Genomic DNA, 16,874 nt, shown 5'->3' with positions numbered 1-16,874 from the left:
AAAATAATAAAATAATCCAGACTGACAAACCGTCTCCGCTCAGAATCGTTTTTCTTATACGATATATTATATCATTGAATTCAAGTTTAATAAATCCATTATATATTTATCCACTTGTAACCTACTGTACAGCAGAGCGACATCCACTTACCCAATTTTTTTTAATTTGTTTTGTACATATTTTCATTTAATAATTAAAAACTCAAAAATTTCAAATCGTCTTATACACATATTGTATATTTATTTAATAAAGGGTAATTTGGTGGTTAGCCTTTCCCCCAAGTGCTGTTTTCTAAAAATTATTTGGACCCTCCCCATGACAAATTCCTAAATATGCCACTACCGGGGCCCATTGATTTTTAGGGCCCATCATTATCCCCAAAATATATTTTTTAACGCGTCCAATACAGTTTTCAAGAAAAAAAAAGTGGGCAAGTGTCCCGGGGCCCAATTGATCCTTAATCCGGGTTTGTACGCATCGATGAAAATATAAAATAACAAGTTTTCCAATAATATCTAAGATTTAAATGTTCACAACAACGGCGCTTTGCCAAAGAAGAAACACATAATATCAAGATTAAGTCTATACAATAAATTATTTTCACTATGCGTCAATGCGTCATAAATGTGGTTTATACAATTCCAAATTATGGCTAACACCCATAATAATCTCATAACGAAAAGCATTAAAACTATAAAGATATTATAATATCTCGAATTTCATAACAACCAAATTTATATTTCTACATTATGCACTTTAATTACGTAAGAATATTTAATAGCTATATACTTTTAATATTATTTTATTGGCTATGTCTGTAGTCCGGATCAAGAGATAAAATTTACAGTTTGTTTTTTTTTTTAGATATTTTTCTGTGGAGTTTTTTTGGGAAATAATTTTACGAAATTTTCAAAATAGTCCTGTATTTTGAATATTATATTTTAATTGGTAAATTGAACTCCCTTACGATTTTTTCAGAAAGCGCATATTATTTGACTAAAACCACTCAGAATCGTTTGTCGAATACGTAGATTTCAAATTTAATGCATCAATACAAAATAATACGCAACATATCCACGCCTTACAGTGACACGCACAGTTCCAAAACGGAATTATTTTTAACGTTATTAGTGCTTTGAGCTTTTATATTCTATGAGAATACTACAAGGCAATTTTATACAACAGACTTATATGGAATATAATAGGTATATTAAAACTATATAATATATATAAATAATATACTATATTATAGTACATAAACCTTTTTGTATTAACCTTACGGCATTTCAAGTGATGAAGAAGAAAGCGTTGTTAGCAAAGGAATATAATAATGTGTATATTAAGGTATGATCCATACATTTATGGTTTTATGTATAATAATGGAACGGTAGATAAGGGTTAATTTTATATCGAGAACAACGGAGATAATCGAGTGTGGATAGACGAGGCAGAAAGATATGAATATAAAGAGAAAGAGAGAGAGTGTTATACGTCTTATAAATATTAAACTTGACATTTAATTTTTATTTGTGTGTTGAATTACTTGAATTTCAATGAAAACCATCTTGTATGAGTACTGGGTACTGATTGTTATTTTTAATTATGTAGGTTTTACGCTTGAAATACTTTTGTTTGATATTGACTAATAATAATTATATTTTATGTTTATCGGTTATTTTTTATTCATTATCAATATTATATTATATCAATCAATAAACAAATTCAATATTGTAAAATGTTGGACGGATGTGAAAGATAGAACGATTGTTTATTTCATAATATTTATGGACGAATGGTTTTTTTTACTAAACAATATGACGTGTAATGTTATAAATGACTCACTACATTTCATAATTAATATAGATGTAATACTTTATTTTGTCATTTTAAAATGTATACAATAAGAAGACTTTAACGTCTTCAACAATTACAAAATATTATAATAATATGTCATTATGTGTTTGATTGTAAGACAGGTGCCACATGATGGACATATTGGGTCTATTTTGCTCATTAGATGACTATGAGTTATTTGTGTGTGCTCGAACCCAAGTCTAGTTAGAATGACTTCGAACTTTCTTGGAAGGTTTGGCAGATGTGGCAAATGAATACATATTTTTTGATTTTATGGAGTTTCGTGTAAAGGGACTAGTTTACCTGCGACATATTAATTCAATTACGTTTTATTAAGGGTATTACATCTCGTTTCTTTACGAGTTGAACTGCTCTTGCTGAATGATTCGAAATTGCATATTTTGCTGCCTTATCAGTCATTTAATATAGTTTAACATAGTTTTCTATGATACTAGAGTGGCCGCGTATCCAGAATAACTGAATAGTGTTTCCTCTTCCATATTGTAACAGACTTTGTATCTGAATATTTATATCGTTACTGTTATACACATTTTCGATATTGTTTGTCGCACTATGAGAATCTTAGAAAATTGTTGCTTTTGGAACATTTGAGTTTATGACTAATTGTATACCTTTGAGGATTGCGTATGATTCCGCAGTAAAAATTGAACTTGTATTGGGTAGCTAATAGTATATAAGTTATATATTATTACAGATTACCGAAGCTTACTCCCACGTGACTTTTTGAGGCATCTGTGTACATTTTTTTTCCAGGTAAATTGTGTAAAATTTGGAGATGTGTTGCTTATAGGTTGTACTTTTAGTTAAATATTTTTTTAAATTCTGATAGGTTCACTATGGTGACTATTGAGTGAATGCAGGGAAACGTGAAAGGAGGATATCGGAGGTCTTGAGATTGTAGTGCTTCAATAGTGAAGTTCATTTTTGTAAATTAGTAATGTGATTTAGACTTGATTACGATGCTAATTTTATCTCGTATTTGACGGCAATCTGTAGTCTTCTTACTTTTAGAGGGGTTATTCCTGCAAGGTAGATAATATATCCTAAGTGTTAGTTTTTTACGTTTATAAATTTAAAGTTGTTGATTAATTTTCAAAAAAAACTAAAAACTCGAGAATGTCACTCTACTGTATAATATTATAGGTGACGTGTGTAACTCATCATTGAGTAGGGCAGTGCACATTTTAACTAAATCATAAATCATGATATTGTAATATACGTAATCATACGTATTGTATACGATGTGTGCGTTAGCTTATAATATTTCTAAGGATATTTTGTTAAATATTTAGATTGCTATTAATAATTTATCTTTTTATTAGTAATAAAGTTAGTTTGTCTAATTTCTGTATCTAATCCCAAATATTATATTATTGTATAATAATTTTAATAATATAATTTCATACAATATTACTAGCTGCTGTAACTTTTTGAGTCAATACCTAAGAATATAATAGTATTTGCAATTTTGACGAATTTCGTCTCAATTTGAAACTCAAACATTCATAAATCATTAATGTGGCTTTACACTAAACTTATTTTTAAGTTAATAGAAGAAAATCTTATGGGAAACCTTGTATTGAATTTTTAAACCTTATGTATACAAATTGAATGAATAATTAGCTCCAAAATAGTTTGAAGATTTTGACAAATTTCCTCGAAATATGAAGGTTATATCTCTAACTATAATATTATTATAAAACATAAAAGTGATAATATATTTTTGATATTTCTTAATTTATTGCTATAAAAAATACTTGTGAGGAAATTTATATGAGATTTTCAAGCATTTTACTTAGGAATAAATATGTTATTATACATAAGCTGAATAAAAATCACATAAATTAGAATTATTAACGTGTATATAATAATAGAAGAGGAAAATTATTATTTGAATTTTATCATGTCTAGAAAATGCCAATATAAATATTTGGTAAGTATTTCAAGTCTCTGCTGTTATCTTCTCATAAATAAATTACAACAAAAAACCAAATTGGTATTGTCGAAAACAGGTTTCGCTTAAACATTTCAATTTTTGTTTTCTTCCCGATCAACTAGTAAAGTACTAGGGAATTTTAACTTCAGACCTCTCTCAAAGTACAAACTAGAATCAATTTGATACCACAAACCTTCATCTAAGTCGAAAGAAGAAAGTAATTCTATACAATAAAAAGTTTCATCTGATACAAAGGTGGGTAGCATTTTGCTGAGGTACATTAGGTATGTATCATGCGGGTCACTATCACATTCATTGCGGGTGAGTTAAATTTAAATTCAATGATATATACAAAAAACTCTTTTTTGCAATGACGGTCAGACTTTATAACTAGGTATATTTGATGATGTTGTTGCAATCAATGTAATTTATTTTAGTTTTAGTGATACAGTACCTAGGCGGAGTTATTGCGGAGTTATGGCCGAAAACATAGCATTTAAAAATGTCATTATATGTATGAACTATGAACTATGAATTAATATTATTTAAAAGCGTCAAGTAGGTACCTTCAAATTATATTTTTAAATTACATCAAAATAACTATAAATATTATTATTTTTCAATTAATTGCCTTGTTTTTAATTTTTAATTTTTTAACTACAAAATAATTTGAAAATTTTTTCGATTTTTTTATGTATTTTGTCAACATTTTAACTTAAAATGTTTTTAAAATAAACCTTGCCTGTGCATTTTTTAAAAATATTTTTCAGCTATTATAAATAACAACTTCTAAGAAATCGTGTATTTATAGAAAAAACATTTCAATTTTCAAATATTTATAAATATCTTTTACCTACTTTTCACGCGTATACACACAAATAATAAAAAAATAACATATCATAATAAAATCAATACATTCATCGCTCAGCTCAGAATCTAAAATTACCAGCAATATATCATTTCACTTAAATTAAAAATATTATAAAATATATCTTATATATTATTATATTATATTTCTTTAAATAGGGTATACCTATTACAAGTTTTTTCTCCCCAAAAAGTTGTTAATACGAAATCCGATTAAGATAAACGTTCACTGGCAGCTGCCCGCAAGAGTAAACACGTTAAGTCGGTTGGCTAAATTCATACGACCCAGCCCAAGTTTTGTGACCGTGAATCATTCGAACAAAGTTAACACAAAATCGTAAATTAACTGCTTTTTAGTATTACAAATTTTTTTGTCCTTATGTAATTATTCAACATAATACTAACTATATTCAAACTGTTGTTGTGTGGGCAGTTTTCTAAGGGTTTCGTTCGAACAGTAGTTTATAAAGTTAGATATAGGAAATAAAATATAAGTTTTTGTTTTGAACACAGATAGGCAGACTGTAGTCATTTCGACTTTTGCTTACGAAACATAGAGAAAGATATATTATGTAAAGCGTGGCGAACTTCATTCACTTATGAGGCATAATAATTCATATTAGTCATTATAAATACTTATATAAGTGATTAAGTATTTACGTAAATGGTAACTGAGAAAGATTGGATTAGTCTTAGTGTGTTCTTAATAAATTATTTATTATATTATGTGAAATGCCCCTAGTCTCCAGGACACCCGCCATTCTTTAAACTGAAGCACGTGCCTTAAATAAAGTTCCTCCTCACTGCACAAGTATATCATAAATCATTACGTGAGAATTAAGACATTCATTTTATAAAGGAATATAAATATATATATATATATATATATATATATATATTATTGTATTATAACCGTAAGCCACTCAAATGCTTCAATAACTGATATATGGCAGAAGTTTTCCTCAAACTGTGATCATAAATTAATTAATATAGATTGTACCTATATTTAATATATTAAAGCTGGGTTGTAATTATTATTTTATGTTATGGTAAATGCGAGTTAGTTATTATACAGCTGTTAAATTAGAATGTGCATTTTTGATGAATCATTATCAAAAAGGTAAATTTTAAACCTTATACTCACAAGGGAAGTCGTAACAAAAAAACCATGTTATTAATGATATAAACCATTATTGACTGAAATTATTAGTGGACATTTAAAATATAATTAGGGTGGATCGTACTAAAATTTAAATTCAAAACACAGGGCGAGGATTATTAAAATATACTTGGATTTATAATAAAGGTATACCTACTTAAGTTTAACCCTTAATAACATAACTATTAAAATATTTATTTTATAGAAGAAATATGAAATAAGTTAAATTTTAAATATAATATATTTCAAAGAAATGTATTAAAATATTGATGTGGAATTGTATTGAATTACCTAAAGGAAAGTGAATATTTTATGTTTAGGTCAAAAATTAAACTATGTATCAGATGTATTGGGTAAGTGGAAATACCATTTAACTTTTCCACATCAAATAATTTCATTATAGCTAATATACCCTGACACCCTGTCGAGTTTATTAACTGTTCACTAATGTGGACTAAACTGGACACGATTTGATTTGTACGTTATCTGTGATATAGGTATGTAATTAATTATATCGCTGGTCCATATATTAATCTACAACAATTATTAAAAATACTTTAAAATTTACTGACTCCCTCCCCCCTCAACAAATAGTTTAGATATTGTGGTTCAAATACAAATCGTGATTGAAGGGTTTAAGAGTAAAACATTTTTTTTTTCTGAAAGTCGAATAGAAACAAACAGATACATGTGATACTTTCAATTCATTCACAAAATATTTTACTTACAATCTTCAATATTTCGTGTTTAAATAAATTCAAAACGTTTAGCTTAATAATTTATCAAAAACATTGTTGTCTGTTAAATTCAAAACAAAAATCTATTCTTTGCTTTCTACCGCTTGGTAAAAGGTTTTTTTATAACCACAATCAATAACGTTCACTTTTTGTATTTTTAATAATTATCATTAGATGCTTTTAGTTTATTTTTTTTTAACAATAACATCAACTGATATACATATTTTACATAAATACTAGATTTAACCTCTATTTCTTAATTTAATAATGAATATAATTTATATTTTTAAATTTTTATATACCTATACTTAAAAACCATATTTTCAAATAAAATTCCTGACATTTTTTGTACTACTTAAGGAGTGCTTTGTAGCGATATACAAACTTGAAACTGCTATTTTTCAAATGAGAATCCCCGTTTTTTTTTAAAAAATTAATAATTTACAGTGAACCAAACATTAAGTATAATTTAAAAATATATTTAGATTTCCAAAAAAGCAATATTGCCATAATATTGCAATAAATTAATATTTTCCACCTACATATTTACAAACTATAAAGCACGATGGTTTAATTTAATATGTTTCAATTTTTGCATCGTAAAATACAATAAAATAATAATTTACTCAAACATTATGGAGATAATACTGAATGTAGAACGATTATTATAATATTATAGCTGAAATATTTGTATTTATTCTATATTATTAAAAGTACTATTAACAGTATTACAGGCAGGAAATCTTGAAATGTATTTTTATAAAAATAAAGATATTTTATAGTATAGTATATAATTCCGTATGTTATTATCGCGTACATATTTTTTAATAAAAGCTCTGTACTCATTATATTTTAATTTTCAAACATGGAATAATTTAAGGGATATCGAGCGTCCAAATGTTGTGTGCATTTGGAATACCGGATGGGTTCAAAATTCCAATCATTGTGGGTAGACAATATTAAAGTTACAAAAATAAGTTACAATATTAATTATATATAATATATTATTTTTCTTAAAACTATATAAGAATTTGAATTCAATGATATAATATCACTGTATAAGAAAAACGATTCTGAGTGGAGACGTTTTGTCAGTCTAGGTAATGGACATATTATAAACTAATCTATGGTACCTATTAAAAAAAAAATTGACCTATAATAGGTACCTGTAATAAATTCCAAATTAATCATATCATAATATCCATTAGGTACTTATAACGCGTTATACATCAACAACAAACCGTGATAGTATGATACTATCATATATAATATTATACTTTAGAAGATTCAAGGACCCACGAATAATATTATACAATCATAACAAAATAATTAAAATAGTTATTCTAGGTTTTTTAATATGTAATTTCGTCTAAATTTGAAATTAAAATGACTATAAAAATAAACTGTGCTTATGTATTTTTTAGATTTTTTGGTAACAGAATTAACTACTTACATGGAATCTTGTTTTAAATTTTCAAGCCTTAGTAATAAAAGTTGAACATTTTATAAATTTTTATCTACAAAATAATTATACAATTTTTAATTTCATAAATTTTGTCAAAATTCGATCTTTAAATGCTTATAAAAAAAAATTGTGTCAATGCATTTTTAATATTTTTTAACTACTGTTGTAACAATATATCAGGAGCCTTGTATTAATTTTTCACACTTTTTGTCCAAACAGATAAAACTTTATTGATATTTATAGAAAAAAAAACTAAAAAATTTAAAACTGACAATGTCCGTAAACAGCTCAAAAAGAGTCAAATTATTTTCAAAATTTTATCGTATACAGAAAATGCTGACAAAATAAGAAAATCGTTACATGAGAAATCGAGTGAATATCAAATGTTGTAAAAATATGAATTTCAAACGCTCATAAAAATTTAATTTGACTTGCTAGTAGACATATTTTTTTTTTAAAAGGTAGACAAATTTATGAAGAATCTTGTATTACATTTTCAAATCTTAGATTTAAAAAGAAAATTGTTCATGAATTTCTAACTCAAAATAATTTGCAAATTTTCGTCATTTTTACGTATTTCGTCAATATTTGAACTTTAGATGCTTATAAAAAAAAAAATGTGACTATGGATTTTTAATTTTTTTCATGTACCTTTGAAACAATATACTAGGACCCTTTTATTAAATTTTTAAGCTTTTTTAACCAAGAAATAACATTTTATCGATATTTATAGAAAAAAAAACTAAAAAAAATAGAAATTAAAAATGTCCGTAAACAGCGCAAAATAAATCAAAATATGTGGAAAATATTATGGTGTATAGAAAATGCTGTTATAAACATTCAGTCAAAATTTCATGTACCTATGGTCATTTTTATAAGAGTTACACCAAAAACCAAAATCGATATTTTCGAAAACAGATTTTGTGTGAAAATTCTCGTTTTTTCTTAATTTTTCTTTTGTTTTTCACTGCGCTTTTAAAAACTACTGGAAAATTTTCACTTTTGACCCCCCAAAGTAACATCTAGATTCACTTTCCTATCAGAAAAAATACTGTTAAAGAAAATCCAAGCACTTTTACTATCCTAAAAGGTGATGACAGACACAAAAATAAAAAAAATAAAAAAACACACATCATTGTAAAATCAATACATTCATCGTTCCACTCAGAATCTAAAATTTATACACCTACAGATAATCTGAAATTCTGACCTAATATAGTAAATAAATAATATATGAAAGTATATAGATAAATAATAATTTTTTTTTTAGCCCGGCGACTAAGGCCATTAGCTGTTGTATGTGATATAAACTGTGGTAGGTAAGGTTGGTAACGGTAAGGTGTTGTTACGGTTGTTACAGTAGGTAAGTAAAGTCGTGTATGTGTGGCAAGCTTTTTACTAATGCGAACCCAGGTGCTCCCCCATCCGGGAACTAGTAGCAGCGGGCGTTACTTACTCTCAGTCACTTGTGACTGGTAGCAGCCAACGCGCCAAGCCAAGCTACCCATATTGTGTTGTTTTATAACTAAGCAAATACAGAAACATAAATAATTTTCTTCTACAAATTAAACCTAATATTTTTATTTTAACGTTATACACTTTAAATATACGCATTTATAAAATAGTAATACATATTACATATACAATAATTATATTATTATATAGGTAATGTATATGCATTTAAGAATTTCAATTTATCATGCAAACAATTGAAAAGAAAGATCTGAAATGTATAACTATTGTGATAGTTAACACAAAACCACAAATTATTAAGTAATAAAAATAAATATTAAAACAAAAAAATTCAAGTTGAAAAGCTAATAATAGTAATAACTACGAAATGCTGAAAAGCCTACTATAGTATATTGTGCGGCAAGGGCGGGAAATGGCCTTCCCGCGCGAGCCACACATACTATTTTTTGTCACGCCCCTGCGTTCATGGAAAAGGTTATGCAGGGATCTATGCAACAATTATAGACTATTCTGCAAAATATGTTTAAATTTTAATGCGGCATGCAAGGAGGTTATACTATAAATATAAGATGTAACCAAAAGTTTATGTTTTGGAAGGACCGTGGTAGGTATACATTTTAGTTTCTGGTTGTGCATGGGATACGCGCCCGGCGGCCGGCACTTTTGGGGACTTCCTCTTTTCCACCCGGCACTTTTGGGGATTTCCTCTTTTCCGCCCGCTGGACGGAAAAAGGTTGCTTTCGAACGCTTCAACCGTGGTCGAAAACCAAACTTTCGGTGCAGGCGTGACAAAAAATTATTTTTTATTTAATTTGTTCACTGTTGTTTAAAAAATTTGTTATATCTTGAAATGTACAAAAATTAAAATTACTAGGTACCAATGCATGATATAAAGTGGTATACCTACTTGTTTTATTTTTATGTTACCATATTTAGTGTCAATATGTTTATACCATCGATTACATTTAATAATTTTGAACGAGTATTACATAGAAACCATGAATCCTATAATTATAACCAAAGCAATATTTTAAACTTTCTGAACAACTTCTGATGATTTTGTGTCAATTTTTTAAATTATTTAGGTATAGTTTATATGCTATAAGATTTAAAATGTTTACTAGTTAAGTACGGGATACTATAAATAATAATAATAAAAAAAATTTCTTAAACTTTTATAACCTTATCTAACTTTTAGCTGAATTTACTAAAGTATTTATATGAATTTGTAACATAATATTTTTTTTTTTAATGTCTTCCCCTAAATAAATAAATCGTTTGTGTGAACAAAATTAAATAATGATGGTTTTTTTTTTTTTTTTAAACGTTTTATGGTACCTACTAAGAATATGTTGTTTGTTATTAATTATACCCACCGGTTTTAATTTCATCTCTTAAATTATCTTTAATTATCTAAAACATTTTTTAAAAAACACACAATAACAATATTATTACTTATTAGATATACATTTTGAAAGCGGTTGTTAAATCACGGAATAAAAAAGTAGTAGGTAAGTTGGGTCCTGGCTATAAGCCCACTTACCTACCTGTTCGGCCCGAGAGCATAATTATTATTATAGCAGTACAACGCCCGGACACCAATTAATTCTACGCACTGATAGATAGCAAAAATTACAAAAAAATATAATAATGATTGTGATAATGTGTGTGTGTGTGGGTGTGTAGTCATCTATTCTTACCGTGGATTTCGAGTTAGCTAATGTTTTGTGGATGATTTAATGACCATACAACCAATTTTTTCGATTATAATATACTCGACACTTATATAGTTATATCTCACCTGATGCTACATTTCACCCAAATATTTGGTATGCATTTGCAGCTACCGCCGTGTGAAAAATGGTTGCAAATCATATTATTCTCCATTAAAGTATTAAATTGACGCTTTTACAGCACTCATCCTAATATTTTAATTTTGTTAACGAACAATACTAGCTGTACAGTCAAAAACGCATATAAAATTACGAAGCACAGAACAAAAAAGGTGGGCAAGTGGATGTCACTCTGCTGTACAGTAGGTTACAAGTGGGTCACTGTAATGGATTGTGTTAAATTTGAATTCAACGATTCTGAGTGAAAATCCAGCCTATGATATTAGCCTATGATATTACTAAGTATATTTGATGTTATTATTTTGAATAAAGTAATTTATATATTTACCTATATAATATGTGGAACCATGTTTTAAATTTTCAATACTTAGCTATAAAAGTTGAACATTTTATACATTTGTAACTACAAAATAGTGATTAAATTTTAAGTTTGATAAATGTTGTCAAAATTAGAACTTTGAATGCTTATAAAAAAAATTGTGCCTATGTATTTTTAATAATTTTTATTGCTATTGCTACAATATATCAGAAGCCTTGAATTAAATTTTCACACTTTTTTACCCAACAAATAACATTTTATTGATATTTATAGAAAAAAAAACTAAAAAAATTTAAAACTAACAATGTCCGTAAACAGCTCAAAAAGAGTCCAATTATTTTCAATATTTTATCGTGAATAGAAAATGCCAATATAAACATTCAGTGAAATGTTCAAGTATCTACAGTCATTCTGTTTTCAATTACAACAAAATAAGATAATCGTTACATGAGAAATCGAGTCAATATTAAATGTTGTAAAAATATGAATTTAAAACAGTCATAAAAATTTAATTTGACTTGCTTGTAGAAATGTTTTTTTGAAAAAGGTAGACAAACCCACGAGGAATCTTGTATTATATTTTCAAATCTTAGATTTAAAAATAAAATTTTTCATGAATTTCTAACTCGAAATAATTTGCAAATTGTCGTCATTTATACGTATTTTGTTAATATTGAACTTTAAATGCTTATAAAAAAAAAATTGTGACTGGATTTTTAATTTTTCTCATTTGCCATTAGAACAATATTTTCCTATCAGAAAAGATACTGTTGAAGAAAATCTAAGCATTTTTACTGTCCTAAAAGGTGATGATAGACAAAAAAATAAAAAAACACACACCATTGTAAAATCAATACATTCATCGCTCCGCTCAGAATCTTAAAAGGAAAGTAGACTCGATAAAAAACAATACTTAAGGGAACAAATGACAATACAATATTAATACAATAAGCCGATTTGAGTATGTTAAATCCCTATAGTTTAAGTTTTTACCAAGAACATAATATTATAATAAATTTAAATAAACACATATTATATTTTAATTTATACCATAAGATATTTTATTTTTACAATTTATACCGAAAACATAATATTTAATTATTTTTATGCCATATATTTATTTAGAGCTTAAAATCATGTAATATAAAATAATCTAATATAATTATAAAATTTGACTTCTAATAAAGATGATTAGATATTAAAAAAATGGAATGAACATACTAAAATTTTATTTTCAGGACTCAATTTACCTAGGTAGTAAATTTTTTCTGGGACCCAATTTACCGCTCCCAGCCTAGACAATTTCAAGGATATTTTATAAGATATTAACTCGTTAATGATACGATATTAATTTGACATATTGACGGCCAGTTAATCCATAAACAATAATTAATTAAGTCCTATAGTTCTTATATGTATATATATATATATATTATGTAAACGCCATTGTAAAGTAAATAACAGAAACACATATACATGACATTGTGATATTAATATCCACGTACTATATAGTATACATATACTATGTGTGTAGACTGTATGTAGAATACCATTATTTTTAATCAGGGAGGCACTAAACGTACTTATAATTAAATTGCTGAAACATATTACAAACCGTGATGAGATTGGTTTACACTAGGACGAGATAAATAATAGCCAGCGAACTTAATGTGAGCTTCGTTACTACTTTAATGAAATCGTATCAACGGTAAAACGAACACCGTCACAGAATGTGAACAATTTTAAATAACAGTATGAAATGTTTGTTATCATACGTAGGTACACTATTATGTCTCAAGCGATGCATTATAATATTGTTTGTATAATATGTACCCAAAGATACCATGTCGGCTCTCTATACATAATATATTACGTACAGAGTGTTTCCGGGTGTTCTACACAAACCTTTTGAATGATACCATGATATAATGAGTGGAATCGAAAACCTATTGTGCGTTTTGCGGATACGAATTAATGTTTTTAGATAATACGACATCGTCGTGTAATCGTAAATACACACAATAAATACATATTATGATGAATTTTCGTCCTCCGGTGCACCAATATTATGTTGATGCGTCAAATAATTTTTAAAATTTTTCGACAACGGACATAACTCTCCGAGGTACTTCAGACAGTCTATGTTTCATTAAATTCATAACTTATGGACTCGGAAATTAATTGTTTAAAGCTACCGTAATGTACGTAAGTACCTACTCTAAAAAATCTTGCATTCGAAAAAAGCAAAATAAGTTTTCGATTCCTCTCGCACCAACATGAGTTCATTCTCGTAGTTTATAATGAAAAACCGGAAACACATTTTAAAATAATAATATTATTATGAAAGTATAGTGTGCAACGGTATATTTTAATAATTTCTGGTTGGATTTAAGTAATACAACACCCACATCAATATCATAATAATATGACTTACTTTAATAATTATTATTATTGTACTCGTGATCCACGCACCTCAATACAAACTAGTATATCGAAACTGTGGTAGAGCTTTAATATTATATTATTTCGTTCTTATCGTAATAAAAATAATTGTAATTGGGATGTTACCTCGACGTAGTGTGTGTTCATAGTAATTATACGGGGTTTAATGATAATATCCAGGTTTCGGGACTTACAGCCTATGTTTTTTCTTTATTGACTTAAATTAAAGTCTAATTTTTTGGAAATAAATATCATGTTACTAACATGTAGAGAAAAGAGATTTAAGTTCGGTAATTTTTTACTGTGTAGATTTATAGATTATTTTTTTTTTACATTTAAATATATTTTTGCAGAAAAAATTAGAAAGGACATCTAAAATTAAACGTTTTAGAATGGAGTAGTTGACATAAAATGTAAAAATTATAAATGTTCAACACGCCTACAACTACTGATTATCTACTGATAGTTTATATAGATAATAATATTATAAACCATACAATCAATTTTTACCATCACTATTAATTATACTTTCGCTATTAATAAGTTTGATTTTATCGACATAGTGGTCTATGACAGTCGTATGTGACATGATAGTATGTTAGTATCACGATTCACGGCTTTCTGTTGGTGATATAGGTACCTAAGTAATGAATATGATTTGATTAATTTGCAATTTATTTTACAGGTACCTTTTTAATATTTATGTTAATATGAAATAATAATTTATAATATATAAAAAAGTCAATAATACACTACCTATATAGGTAGGTACTTATAAAGTTATAAATGTATAATACCATGAATAGTGAATAACCTACTATCCAGTAAATAATAAAAATAAGTGTTACCATAATATTATAAGTTCATGAAAAAGTATATAACAAAAATATCAAAACATACAAAATTTACGTCAATTTTACATCTCTATTAATATGTCATATATGAAATTGTAATGTGCTTTTTTTTAGTATTTCTGTGGTTTTTTTTAGTTTTTTTTTTAGTTTAATTTCTACTAGATAGATAAAGCAGATGGTAGCCACTAACAAAAACCTGATTTTTCTATAATTTTTTCCGTTATTATCAAATAATCTTTATTTTTTTTTCTGTCCATTGCGTCAGTTGTGGGTGGCCCGTGGTCATGGCAATACAAATATTCCAACTTTCTGATAATAGATAATGCCACAGGAAAAACAAACTATCACTGATTTCCGGCAAACCGATGGTTTCGAGAAATACCATCAGTGTGATCAACACGATAACGTATGATTAGTCGATTCCCGGTCACGCTGTTCGTCGTATTGTTTCAACGTTGTTTGCTACGGTATTTAATTTATGAGTTTATAATGGGAGATTATAAGTTATCCAATCGTACAGTTTTGACAAAGTTAAATATTATCAGAATTGAAGTGCGAAATTTTTTCCTGAGATGGTCAATTTTATATTTCAAAATAAGATATGATTTTATGGACAGTGTCTATTTTTTATTATTTTAAATTGCTACATTTTTTCGGATTAATTTATTTTTGTTATTTTAATATTTTAAGGTACCTACCTACTACGAAGTTTTTAAAAATTATTCTATGCACTTACTTTGATGATTTTAGATCCGATATGCCCCGAACCCTGAAACAATATCATTAATATTACGTAATCGTTGACAGTCAAACTAATAGAGTTTTATTTAAACTTTTTTATATTCGGGATGAAGAACAGTCATAATCCATAGAACAGTGTATGAAGCTGATGAAAAAAGACAAGTACTAAGAGATGGTGCCACAATGGCTCGTTGACTTTTCGTAACAGATGTGGATCTTTTCATAATAATATACTGTACATCATGGTTCGTTTCCAGTCCTGTTAATCTTAGTCGGTGGTTCCTAGTAAAATATCACTGTTATGGTAGTGCGTAACCAAAGAGGTACCTACTTACTTCAGAGTTCAGAGTAGCTAGAGGATATGAAATGCAACCATACAGATATTATACAAAGAAACCTCATAATCATATGATTTGCTAAATATTTTAAAAGTTGAGAAGAAATATGTATAATAATATTATGATTAGGCAATAATATTGATCAATTTCTAGAAAATGTTTTTTTTGGTCAACTTTATCAAAGACATAATTTTACTGAAAAATACATTCAATTTGTATCAATCAATTAATGAGTTCCTATTAAGTAAAACTGTAAAATAATGATCAGTTCGTAAAAAATCGAGGAGTTAATTTAAAAAAGTTTATTCAATTTTAAATTAATAATGTAATTTTTCCAAATGGTTTGTTCATTTGTTAAGAAATTAATCTTTAAATATGATAACCTAAATTCGTCTAATTGTAGTTACTACTGTAATTTAATTGTAAATTCATGTTTTCATGTTGGGTTACGATTACAAAAAACACCTTAAACCACCTCTTAGCCATCTACAACTCAATTTGGGATAGTAACGTCTTCCCTGAATCTTGGAAACACGGTTATGTTATCCCCATACTCAAGCCTAACAAAAATAAATTCTTAGCAGAAAGCTACCGCCCCATTTGTCTACTTAACACCTTATGTAAGTTACTCGAAAAAATAGTCAATCGTCGACTTATATGGTTTATTGAAAACCTCAACTTTTTCACCCCCGAACAAAATGGATTCCGATGTAATAGAAGTACAATGAACAATTTTCTAACCATTAAAAATGAACTTCATTCTTCCTTAAACAACAAACAAAACTTGGGATGATCAGCTTTGATATAGTCAAAG

At 27.2% G+C, this 16,874-nt stretch overlaps 1 protein-coding gene across 5 annotated transcripts in view; it reads right to left on the bottom strand.

The window, feature by feature from the left end:
* The window catches only part of LOC100159754 (tachykinin-like peptides receptor 86C), a 181,816-nt gene that overhangs the window by 161,156 nt on the left and 3,786 nt on the right, over positions 1-16,874 (bottom strand). For 4 of the 5 annotated variants that reach the window (XM_029490823.1, XM_029490822.1, XM_029490824.1 and 1 more), the window contains exon 2: positions 15,718-15,750. The exons of the other annotated variant lie outside the window; for it this stretch is intronic. The gene's annotated coding sequence lies outside the window, so the exon portion shown is untranslated. The remainder of the gene's footprint in view (positions 1-15,717; positions 15,751-16,874) is intronic. 5 annotated transcript variants of the gene reach the window in all.

This window comes from Acyrthosiphon pisum, chromosome A2 (genome assembly GCF_005508785.2).
Source record: "Acyrthosiphon pisum isolate AL4f chromosome A2, pea_aphid_22Mar2018_4r6ur, whole genome shotgun sequence".
NCBI classification, from domain to species: Eukaryota; Metazoa; Arthropoda; class Insecta; order Hemiptera; family Aphididae; genus Acyrthosiphon; species Acyrthosiphon pisum.
The sequence above is the reverse complement of the archived record's forward strand: the minus strand, read 5'-3'. Positions and strand labels throughout refer to the sequence as shown.